Source organism: Triturus cristatus, chromosome 11, assembly GCF_964204655.1.
Source record: "Triturus cristatus chromosome 11, aTriCri1.1, whole genome shotgun sequence".
Lineage (NCBI taxonomy): Eukaryota > Metazoa > Chordata > Amphibia > Caudata > Salamandridae > Triturus > Triturus cristatus.
In genome coordinates this window covers 393,767,102-393,780,426 of record NC_140594.1, presented here as the reverse complement: position 1 = coordinate 393,780,426, position 13,325 = coordinate 393,767,102, and the positions used below count along the sequence as shown (strand labels likewise).

Sequence of the window (13,325 nt, the reverse complement as noted above, 5' to 3'; positions counted from 1 at the left end):
TAAAACATTACAATCACATTACCAAGCTCGGTCCACTAGGTAGACCAGGAGCAACATGGCCGATTTTAGCCGGCTATACACCTCATCCTGACATTGAAACTATGTCAGACATAGATTTACTTGCTCAACTCCAGGAGTTAATCGAGATTTATAGACAATTGGATCAATATGTCATGCGGACTTTCACAGTCCAACAACCATTAACAATTCAAAATCCAGCACCTCATCAGGTGAATACGTTAAAAATTACTCCACAGAATTTACACTCAGTCATGGGTAAATTGCCCGCAAAACGTGAACAAATTCCATTCTGATTAGCTCAAAAAAGTACTCAAATCGAAGCAGTATTTCCTAATACTACCCGTTTTGAAAAACACAGAATTTTAACAATTTGTTTACCAATGGGGATAACACCACATCTGGAAGACTGCACCTCAAGGTGCACAGTCTTTGCTGCTATCTACACAAAAACACATGGTGTTCCGTCAATGGGGGTAATACCTGATGTCCTGAAACAGATTTAAAACGAATACGGGGCAGAGCCTGCTCTGAATTTAGGTATGAAGTTACTGAAAAAATTTCGACCAGGTCTCAACAATAATATTATCTTATATTAAAGGAGAAGCAGCATCCGTGGCAATCCGCCAGAAACTAAGGTAATTTGATGTAACAGAACAACCTCAAGAACTAGCCAGAATAATTGAAAAATCCTATGAGGAATTAGGCAGAGACAGTCTGGAAGGGAAACCGGTAAAACCACAACTGTCTGAAAGTCCTGATAAGGTCTTTCCTAAAAACACTCCTACCTCTTCTAAAAAGAAGTGGCAAAATAGCAAACAGAATTCCAAAGAGAAGTGTTCTCATTCCTGAGGCAGGTCTCCTCCACAGAAGGAGCCCTCTGAAAGGAGTTACAACCTCAGGAATAGGGATAATTTGAGAAAACCTGACAGATATAAAGATTATGATACACGTCCCTCTCATACCTTTCAGATATCGTCACAGACATCCGAAAAAAGAGGACGGTCAGAAAACAAGGAAGAACGCGTGAAGTCCAAAGACGATCAACACGTTCACAAAAATAAAGCAAAACCTCAATTCTCCAAGAAAAAGATAGCAGGTCTGAAGATCAGATATGCCGAGAATACTGAGAACCCAACTCAAGAACGGAGAATGGGCCCAGACCATGCTGGACAGTGCAGCAGAAGTTACAATAGCTTGCCAGAACCTGAAGGGACTTCTGGAGACAGTGGACTTGAATGAAGACATACAAGTTGAGACTGTAGACACTAGGGTTAGTTCTCCACATAGGTTATATGAAATAACACTCAGGATGGAGGGAGACATACCAAGAAAAGTGAAAGCACTCTTTTGGGAGCGACTTTCAAAGGGTTATGATATACTTCTAGCAGAACAGGACTGGCCACTAGAGTTTGTCAGGGAGAGCCCACATGGCGAGGACATCATTATACCTGCCTTCTCCAACCATGTTCCAGTTCATTTTAAATATACATTAGCCAGGAAATGGGCAGTAGCCCAAGCCCCAGCACTGTATAAAAATCATGTAGGATGGGATGAGGACTCACCTCACCATAACATCCAGTTAAAAAATCAACCGACTGCACAAAGGTTAAGCAAGAAGCTAAAAACAGGTCAGGGAGATTTTAGATTAACTTGAATATCAGGGGGTGAATGAAACATGCACCTCATCAATGAACAATCCTTTGTTTCCTGTCTCCAAACCAGACAATACATATCGTCGAGTTTTGGATTACAGACACTTAAATTCTTGTTGCAAAACATTTGCAGTGCAAAATGCACACGATACAGCATTAATGAATAACATTGTGTGTAAAAAATATAAAACCACATTAGACATTTCAAACGGTTTCTTTTGTCAAAATATTGCACCAGAAAGCAGATTTTTGACCGCTTTCTCTATAATGGGGACCCAGGGTCATTTTTGTCGACTGCCCCAGGGATTAAAAAACAGCCCGGGGTTATTCTCAGCAAGGGTAACAGAGTTACTACAAACGTATGATGACGAGGCATTGTCATATGTCGATGATATATATCTGACAGACGCTGACCTGGATAGGCAGTTGAACAGGGTGAGCACCATAATATTGGGCTGCGCCTCAGAGGGTTACAAATTCAACTTTAAAAAGTCAAGAATTGCCCACCTCAACGTCCTTTTCCTATGATATGAACTATCAAGTGAAGGCAAAAGCCTGACAGCCAACTTTACAGTCGATTCTAGGTTTCCTGAATTTTGGAAGAACTTACATTTTAAATTACGCAGAAAGGGTTAAGCCTCTCTACGAATTAATCAAACCTGATTTTAAAATCACACATTGGACACAAAAACACACAGACATTTTGTGTTCACTCCAAACAGACATGTTAGCAACAAAACACTTGCAAACACGCTTAAACATACGCAACTTAGTGATCCGAATAATTCCGGGTCAATGCGGATTCACCTCCTTAACTTTTAACGAAGGTGAAAAAATACCAATTGCATACAACTCCCACTTGTATACACAAGCAGAAATGAAATTCACTTCTACAGAAAAAAATCTGACAGCAGTTCAAACCGCTGTAGCAAAAGAAAGAGCTCTAGCACAGGGGAAACGCATTATGGTTGTGACTCCTGTACCAGCCCTAGAGGCAGTTACAAAGGTGAGCATTCCAAATGCAAAAGCTTTACATCCGAGATGGATACAATGGGTTAATTCTCTTGCTGCAACTGATGTTGAATACGTTTTTGATCCATATTTAAAAACACAAGCATTCCTGCAATATGAACACGAATGTCCTCTGCTTACTGAAATTCTCCCTCTTGACCAGTTCGAATTTATAATTTATACTGACTGATCTGCACAGCCCGCTACGGGGAGTAAACAAGCTTACAGTGCAGCGTGTGCTATCGTTAAAGGTTGCATGCGAGATGGCAAATTCAGACCAATGGTCACAAAAACACAATCTCTAGGAGATTGTACAGCTCAGCGAGCTGAACTACAAGCATTTAAGATGGCACTTGAAAATACAGATCACGAATTCCCCACACTGATAGTGTGCGATTCTTTTTGCTGTGTTCAATCTTGCAATGAATATTTACAGAATTGGATTCAAAATGGTTTCAAAGATGAAAAAGGTAGCACAATCAAGCACAAATTGCTTTGGGAACAAGTAGTTCAGTTGCGAAACGGACTACAGAACACTCACGTGATACACACGCTGAGTCACCAACGTGATGGCGTTCACGTTGAAGGGAATTCATTGGCTGATGAAGCTGAGAAAGGGGCTGTGCAAACGGCTTCCGTAGCTGCAATCACTCGTTCAAAAACAAAAATAGACAGCGAAATAATGCTGGATGTCAATGCATCAAGCAAAGGCAGTGGGGCGGCATTACCTGAAAGGTTTCCACTCAATACTCATATATAATTGATGCGAATGGTGTTCCGTTTTCTCGAATCCCTGGAGTGGGGTATAGAGTAATTCCAAACAGGGAACGTAGAGCAGCTTTGATTTACGAAGCGCATCTGAGAGAGGGTCTGATACATCAGGGGATCTCAAAGATAATTTTAGAGATAAAAGAGATGTCCTGGTGGCCAGGGATGAATACTCTCATTCACATCTTCATTAATAACTGTATAGCATGCAATAGAGATTGCAGTACAGAACGCCACCAGACACCTGACTGCAATGTAGCCAACCCAGTTCAGACACCATTGTTAGATAGCAGCAGACTAACGATATACATGCGTCCTCATGGACGAATGCAATCCCAGAAACACTAAGTCTAGGTTCCTATGGATGTGGCCTCAGCGCTCGGCTGACGCTTAAACAGTTATAAAAGATTTGCTATTTTTTATCGGCACATACGCAATAGGCACACTATATTCTGACCAGGGTCCTGCGTTTAGCTCTAGGGCTTACAAAGAAGCCATGGCCGGTCTGGGCGTAGCATTGCGGTATTCTTCTCCATTTCATCCTGAGGGAAATTCTGTTGTGGAAAGAAAAAAACGGGACATAAAGCAGTCTATAACAGCTAGGGTATTAGGTTCGGGTGATGGGTGGGTCAAACATTTATGTGGGGTCCAGCGCGCAATAAACAACTTGCCAAGAAGTTCTCTAGGGGGTGTCACTCCATATGAGGTCCTGTTTGAAACTAGAATGTTGGTTCCGGACTTAGATATGAAAGGCACAGTGGTGGAAAACAAACAATTTGATATCAAAGATCGTTTGGCTGTTTTACAGGACTTAAATGAACTAAGAACGCAACAAAGCAACTTGGTCCTGAAGCCAACCACCACTGAGAAAAATCCGGCCGTCCCTGCAAGGCCTGTCTGGATCCCAAAGCTTGGGGATCTAGTCAGAGAAAAGATCGCGGATAAGAAGGAATTTGAGCCTTCATACAGACAACCAGTACCTGTCCTAGCAATCCACACATCAAGAACAATACTTTTGCCAACCCTTGCTGGTAAAAAGGAGAGAAGATTTGTGTCCATCGACCTGATCAAACCACACTATTTGGCCGATACTGAACAGTAGGCCAAGTGGACTCCACCAATGTAGCAGACGCACTCCTCAAGCTACAATCCAAGAGGTTCAAACTGAGAGGCTCATCACCTTTGAAGATTCGACAGTAAGAAATAGAGGACTAAGCAACAATGCTATGGACCTTGTACCTCTTGAGACCCAAATAACAGTTCGTCCAGATAAACCTGTTTACAACGAAGTAACAAGTGATCAACTGGTTCCAGCAATTTCATCAAATACGGATGCAATTCCGACCATTGACAGAACTGCTTCTGGCTATTTCATGAACTTTGATACGTTTTCTGAGGATCCCAGCGAGCCTGAAACAACGCCAGCACAAAGAACTTTCAAAGAACAAGCAACAGACTTTTTTCATCTAGTGGGAAAAACTTATCTGGTTTCACCATGGATTGAAGTATGGATTGTTTTGGGAATATTCTTCTTTCTACTTTGGTTAGCTCTGGTAATAACTCTGGGTATGCTGATTAATGGAAGATATATTCAAATGGACACAGCAAGTAAAAGAGTGAACTTACTTCTCCAACCACACAAATCATCCCATCGTGAAGCAAGAGACTTGTCAGCAGTGAACATCACAGCGATTCCTATACCTGATGGTATAGTTTGGGAAAAAACCGAATATGACATTTTTGGCCCGTCAGAGCTTTTGAAGATTCCACATTTATTTAAAATTTCATTAAGTGACTTTATTACCGCCAGTACCTTTTCTGATGATTGGGACTTCGAGACTGTTAATAATATGATGTCTGATCTAGAGATGTCAACTGCACTCACTAATAATGAATATTTACAAGGTTCATCAGACTATGAACAACTGTATTGTTATAACCACTATGGTCATCATTTCTTGCATAAATCTGCAACACCTAGAAATATATTTAGGTATAACCAATGGGAACATTGTCCTACGCCACCGAAGGATAGCTCGAAAACATTTGCAATGAAATTTCCATATTTTTCAGGGTTTAATATCTCAAATGCAGAGACACTTTACTTTAAGAATGTCAACAAGACAGGAATGAAAAATATGTTAACGAATACCAAACAGATTTATTCCACACCCTATATTGCCGAACTTTCTAGACAGGGTTACGACTTTTGGAAAGACAACATTGAGACGAAAACTGTCTGGGGTACTAAAGATTGGCAAGTACAGGGAATATAAGCTTTGTTTGGAGCATGTATAATCCCTGAGCAAATTATGTTTTTGAATGACACTGTCCAACAAACATCATGCCTTGGAATAGCCTAGATAAAAGACATGAACACTCCGTCTATACCTGCACCTACAAGTGAAAGCACTACACAGTCGGAGGTCGACGTACATACTATTTTGAATAATAACAGATCAGATCCTGAATGGAAAAAATGGTTGCTCTGGCCCTTAGACACATACAACTGTCAAGATAGATTCCTGAACAAAACACAAGGTTTTACCTTTCATAGGCCAGACCCACGTTATGTCCAAAGACAGCATCCGGGGATAGTAACAACTTACAGTGTAGGGAAACTTTGCCTTGATTGGCTACAGAAAGCTACATTAGAGGATGTAAAACAACACTTAACTTTACTTCATGGTCTGACACCAAGAGGTGGTAGCGCAGTTTTCGTGATAGAGGCACATGAATCTCACCAAACAGAGGTATTCTATTCATGGATAGCATTCCCAGAATCAAATCCAGTAACACATGTTTCACTTCTACAAAGAAGATGAACCACCTGAGAAATATATTCCTTTCGAGGATATTGAAATTCCACTCACATACCAGGAGCATGAGCTCTGGTTTAAAGGCGCCTAAAACATTACAATCACATTACCAAGCTCGGTCCACTAGGTAGACCAGGAGCAACATGGCCGATTTTAGCCGGCTATACACCTCATCCTGACATTGAAACTATGTCAGACATAGATTTACTTGCTCAACTCCAGGAGTTAATCGAGATTTATAGACAATTGGATCAATATGTCATGCGGACTTTCACAGTCCAACAACCATTAACAATTCAAAATCCAGCACCTCATCAGGTGAATACGTTAAAAATTACTCCACAGAATTTACACTCAGTCATGGGTAAATTGCCCGCAAAACGTGAACAAATTCCATTCTGATTAGCTCAAAAAAGTACTCAAATCGAAGCAGTATTTCCTAATACTACCCGTTTTGAAAAACACAGAATTTTAACAATTTGTTTACCAATGGGGATAACACCACATCTGGAAGACTGCACCTCATGGTGCACAGTCTTTGCTGCTATCTACACAAAAACACATGGTGTTCCGTCAATGGCGGTAATACCTGATGTCCTGAAACAGATTTAAAACGAATACGGGGCAGAGCCTGCTCTGAATTTAGGTATGAAGTTACTGAAAAAATTTCGACCAGGTCTCAACAATAATATTATCTTATATTAAAGGAGAAGCAGCATCCGTGGCAATCCGCCAGAAACTAAGGTAATTTGATGTAACAGAACAACCTCAAGAACTAGCCAGAATAATTGAAAAATCCTATGAGGAATTAGGCAGAGACAGTCTGGAAGGGAAACCGGTAAAACCACAACTGTCTGAAAGTCCTGATAAGGTCTTTCCTAAAAACACTCCTACCTCTTCTAAAAAGAAGTGGCAAAATAGCAAACAGAATTCCAAAGAGAAGTGTTCTCATTCCTGAGGCAGGTCTCCTCCACAGAAGGAGCCCTCTGAAAGGAGTTACAACCTCAGGAATAGGGATAATTTGAGAAAACCTGACAGATATAAAGATTATGATACACGTCCCTCTCATACCTTTCAGATATCGTCACAGACATCCGAAAAAAGAGGACGGTCAGAAAACAAGGAAGAACGCGTGAAGTCCAAAGACGATCAACACGTTCACAAAAATAAAGCAAAACCTCAATTCTCCAAGAAAAAGATAGCAGGTCTGAAGATCAGACATGCCGAGAATACTGAGAACCCAACTCAAGAACGGAGAATGGGCCCAGACCATGCTGGACAGTGCAGCAGAAGTTACAATAGCTTGCCAGAACCTGAAGGGACTTCTGGAGACAGTGGACTTGAATGAAGACATACAAGTTGAGACTGTAGACACTAGGGTTAGTTCTCCACATAGGTTATATGAAATAACACTCAGGATGGAGGGAGACATACCAAGAAAAGTGAAAGCACTCTTTTGGGAGCGAATTTCAAAGGGTTATGATATACTTCTAGCAGAACAGGACTGGCCACTAGAGTTTGTCAGGGAGAGCCCACATGGCGAGGACATCATTATACCTGCCTTCTCCAACCATGTTCCAGTTCATTTTAAATATACATTAGCCAGGAAATGGGCAGTAGCCCAAGCCCCAGCACTGTATAAAAATCATGTAGGATGGGATGAGGACTCACCTCACCATAACATCCAGTTAAAAAATCAACCGACTGCACAAAGGTTAAGCAAGAAGCTAAAAACAGGTCAGGGAGATTTTAGATTAACTTGAATATCAGGGGGTGAATGAAACATGCACCTCATCAATGAACAATCCTTTGTTTCCTGTCTCCAAACCAGACAATACATATCGTCGAGTTTTGGATTACAGACACTTAAATTCTTGTTGCAAAACATTTGCAGTGCAAAGTGCACACGATACAGCATTAATGAATAACATTGTGTGTAAAAAATATAAAACCACATTAGACATTTCAAACGGTTTCTTTTGTCAAAATATTGCACCAGAAAGCAGATTTTTGACCGCTTTCTCTATAATGGGGACCCAGGGTCATTTTTGTCGACTGCCCCAGGGATTAAAAAACAGCCCGGGGTTATTCTCAGCAAGGGTAACAGAGTTACTACAAACGTATGATGACGAGGCATTGTCATATGTCGATGATATATATCTGACAGACGCTGACCTGGATAGGCAGTTGAACAGGGTGAGCACCATAATATTGGGCTGCGCCTCAGAGGGTTACAAATTCAACTTTAAAAAGTCAAGAATTGCCCACCTCAACGTCCTTTTCCTATGATATGAACTATCAAGTGAAGGCAAAAGCCTGACAGCCAACTTTACAGTCGATTCTAGGTTTCCTGAATTTTGGAAGAACTTACATTTTAAATTACGCAGAAAGGGTTAAGCCTCTCTACGAATTAATCAAACCTGATTTTAAAATCACACATTGGACACAAAAACACACAGACATTTTGTGTTCACTCCAAACAGACATGTTAGCAACAAAACACTTGCAAACACGCTTAAACATACGCAACTTAGTGATCCGAATAATTCCGGGTCAATGCGGATTCACCTCCTTAACTTTTAACGAAGGTGAAAAAATACCAATTGCATACAACTCCCACTTGTATACACAAGCAGAAATGAAATTCACTTCTACAGAGAAAAATCTGACAGCAGTTCAAACCGCTGTAGCAAAAGAAAGAGCTCTAGCACAGGGGAAACGCATTATGGTTGTGACTCCTGTACCAGCCCTAGAGGCAGTTACAAAGGTGAGCATTCCAAATGCAAAAGCTTTACATCCGAGATGGATACAATGGGTTAATTCTCTTGCTGCAACTGATGTTGAATACGTTTTTGATCCATATTTAAAAACACAAGCATTCCTGCAATATGAACACGAATGTCCTCTGCTTACTGAAATTCTCCCTCTTGACCAGTTCGAATTTATAATTTATACTGACTGATCTGCACAGCCCGCTACGGGGAGTAAACAAGCTTACAGTGCAGCGTGTGCTATCGTTAAAGGTTGCATGCGAGATGGCAAATTCAGACCAATGGTCACAAAAACACAATCTCTAGCAGATTGTACAGCTCAGCGAGCTGAACTACAAGCATTTAAGATGGCACTTGAAAATACAGATCACGAATTCCCCACACTGATAGTGTGCGATTCTTTTTGCTGTGTTCAATCTTGCAATGAATATTTACAGAATTGGATTCAAAATGGTTTCAAAGATGAAAAAGGTAGCACAATCAAGCACAAATTGCTTTGGGAACAAGTAGTTCAGTTGCGAAACGGACTACAGAACACTCACGTGATACACACGCTGAGTCACCAACGTGATGGCGTTCACGTTGAAGGGAATTCATTGGCTGATGAAGCTGAGAAAGGGGCTGTGCAAACGGCTTCCGTAGCTGCAATCACTCGTTCAAAAACAAAAATAGACAGCGAAATAATGCTGCATGTCAATGCATCAAGCAAAGGCAGTGGGGCGGCATTACCTGAAAGGTTTCCACTCAATACTCATATATAATTGATGCGAATGGTGTTCCGTTTTCTCGAATCCCTGGAGTGGGGTATAGAGTAATTCCAAACAGGGAACGTAGAGCAGCTTTGATTTACGAAGCGCATCTGAGAGAGGGTCTGATACATCAGGGGATCTCAAAGATAATTTTAGAGATAAAAGAGATGTACTGGTGGCCAGGGATGAATACTCTCATTCACATCTTCATTAATAACTGTATAGCATGCAATAGAGATTGCAGTACAGAACGCCACCAGACACCTGACTGCAATGTAGCCAACCCAGTTCAGACACCATTGTTAGATAGCAGCAGACTAACGATATACATGCGTCCTCATGGACGAATGCAATCCCAGAAACACTAAGTCTAGGTTCCTATGGATGTGGCCTCAGCGCTCGGCTGACGCTTAAACAGTTATAAAAGATTTGCTATTTTTTATCGGCACATACGCAATAGGCACACTATATTCTGACCAGGGTCCTGCGTTTAGCTCTAGGGCTTACAAAGAAGCCATGGCCGGTCTGGGCGTAGCATTGCGGTATTCTTCTCCATTTCATCCTGAGGGAAATTCTGTTGTGGAAAGAAAAAAACGGGACATAAAGCAGTCTATAACAGCTAGGGTATTAGGTTCGGGTGATGGGTGGGTCAAACATTTATGTGGGGTCCAGCACGCAATAAACAACTTGCCAAGAAGTTCTCTAGGGGGTGTCACTCCATATGAGGTCCTGTTTGAAACTAGAATGTTGGTTCCGGACTTAGATATGAAAGGCACAGTGGTGGAAAACAAACAATTTGATATCAAAGATCGTTTGGCTGTTTTACAGGACTTAAATGAACTAAGAACGCAACAAAGCAACTTGGTCCTGAAGCCAACCACCACTGAGAAAAATCCGGCCGTCCCTGCAAGGCCTGTCTGGATCCCAAAGCTTGGGGATCTAGTCAGAGAAAAGATCGCGGATAAGAAGGAATTTGAGCCTTCATACAGACAACCAGTACCTGTCCTAGCAATCCACACATCAAGAACAATACTTTTGCCAACCCTTGCTGGTAAAAAGGAGAGAAGATTTGTGTCCATCGACCTGATCAAACCACACTATTTGGCCGATACTGAACAGTAGGCCAAGTGGACTCCACCAATGTAGCAGACGCACTCCTCAAGCTACAATCCAAGAGGTTCAAACTGAGAGGCTCATCACCTTTGAAGATTCGACAGTAAGAAATAGAGGACTAAGCAACAATGCTATGGACCTTGTACCTCTTGAGACCCAAATAACAGTTCGTCCAGATAAACCTGTTTACAACGAAGTAACAAGTGATCAACTGGTTCCAGCAATTTCATCAAATACGGATGCAATTCCGACCATTGACAGAACTGCTTCTGGCTATTTCATGAACTTTGATACGTTTTCTGAGGATCCCAGCGAGCCTGAAACAACGCCAGCACAAAAAACTTTCAAAGAACAAGCAACAGACTTTTTTCATCTAGTGGGAAAAACTTATCTGGTTTCACCATGGATTGAAGTATGGATTGTTTTGGGAATATTCTTCTTTCTACTTTGGTTAGCTCTGGTAATAACTCTGGGTATGCTGATTAATGGAAGATATATTCAAATGGACACAGCAAGTAAAAGAGTGAACTTACTTCTCCAACCACACAAATCATCCCATCGTGAAGCAAGAGACTTGTCAGCAGTGAACATCACAGCGATTCCTATACCTGATGGTATAGTTTGGGAAAAAACCGAATATGACATTTTTGGCCCGTCAGAGCTTTTGAAGATTCCACATTTATTTAAAATTTCATTAAGTGACTTTATTACCGCCAGTACCTTTTCTGATGATTGGGACTTCGAGACTGTTAATAATATGATGTCTGATCTAGAGATGTCAACTGCACTCACTAATAATGAATATTTACAAGGTTCATCAGACTATGAACAACTGTATTGTTATAACCACTATGGTCATCATTTCTTGCATAAATCTGCAACACCTAGAAATATATTTATGTATAACCAATGGGAACATTGTCCTACGCCACCGAAGGATAGCTCGAAAACATTTGCAATGAAATTTCCATATTTTTCAGGGTTTAATATCTCAAATGCAGAGACACTTTACTTTAAGAATGTCAACAAGACAGGAATGAAAAATATGTTAACGAATACCAAACAGATTTATTCCACACCCTATATTGCCGAACTTTCTAGACAGGGTTACGACTTTTGGAAAGACAACATTGAGACGAAAACTGTCTGGGGTACTAAAGATTGGCAAGTACAGGGAATATAAGCTTTGTTTGGAGCATGTATAATCCCTGAGCAAATTATGTTTTTGAATGACACTGTCCAACAAACATCATGCCTTGGAATAGCCTAGATAAAAGACATGAACACTCCGTCTATACCTGCACCTACAAGTGAAAGCACTACACAGTCGGAGGTCGACGTACATACTATTTTGAATAATAACAGATCAGATCCTGAATGGAAAAAATGGTTGCTCTGGCCCTTAGACACATACAACTGTCAAGATAGATTCCTGAACAAAACACAAGGTTTTACCTTTCATAGGCCAGACCCACGTTATGTCCAAAGACAGCATCCGGGGATAGTAACAACTTACAGTGTAGGGAAACTTTGCCTTGATTGGCTACAGAAAGCTACATTAGAGGATGTAAAACAACACTTAACTTTACTTCAAGAAGGCGCAGACCTTAGGGAATTCTTCCTAGGACCAAGAAAATTGCGTCAAAAACGTTTCATATATGCCGGTATCTAACCTGCTTATAATGAAGCATGGAAGGTTCATTCATGACGTTCCTCTGCCAGACTTTTACGTCACTATTGGCATTCCTAGACACCTTCAAGGTATAAATATACCAGCACTTGCCCTGGCAAATTGCAGTTCCTGGAGGATTCGATCCAACCCAGACTGCGCAGTTTGCCACGGCAAGTTCAGAAGGAGATCGAGGTTCCAGCCTGATGCACTGACCTGATGCTGCCATCCTCCTTGCAGAGAATCCAGCTCCATTGCTTTCTGACTTCCCTTGCGGGGGGTTAGACTATCGAGTCCAGAAAAGAGATTCCAACCTCTCTCATTCTAAGGTATGGAGCTGACTAGAACTTAGAGAAACTTTTGGCAACTCTTGGCTAAACTAAAAATATAGCTAGCTATACTTTAGAAATGGCACCTACTTCAAACCTCGTACTACACTTAGGTTAAGTACACTGGGGTAGAACAATTTAGAAGCATCAAATGAGTATCACATTTTAGCTTATGTTATTTATATATGTATTTTGATTAATATATGTCATAGCTACAAACCATGCTATTGCAGTATTATTTTATCTTACTGCTAACTTTGTACATATTGTTCTTCGCAGTCTGTCTTACGATTGTAGCAATTCATATCTCTTGCATGAGAAATAAGACTGTTCAATAAACCCTTTTATTGAAACGCCCATCTCTCTATTTCTGTGCAAGTCTGTAGAAACGAAGCATGCACGATTGACTGAGTGAAACTGTTA

At 41.0% G+C, this 13,325-nt stretch overlaps 1 protein-coding gene across 5 annotated transcripts in view; it reads right to left on the bottom strand.

The window, feature by feature from the left end:
* LOC146784261 (beta-1,3-galactosyltransferase 2-like) overlaps nucleotides 1-13,325 on the bottom strand; it is a 250,783-nt gene that overhangs the window by 210,856 nt on the left and 26,602 nt on the right. The gene's annotated exons all lie outside the window — the stretch shown is intronic.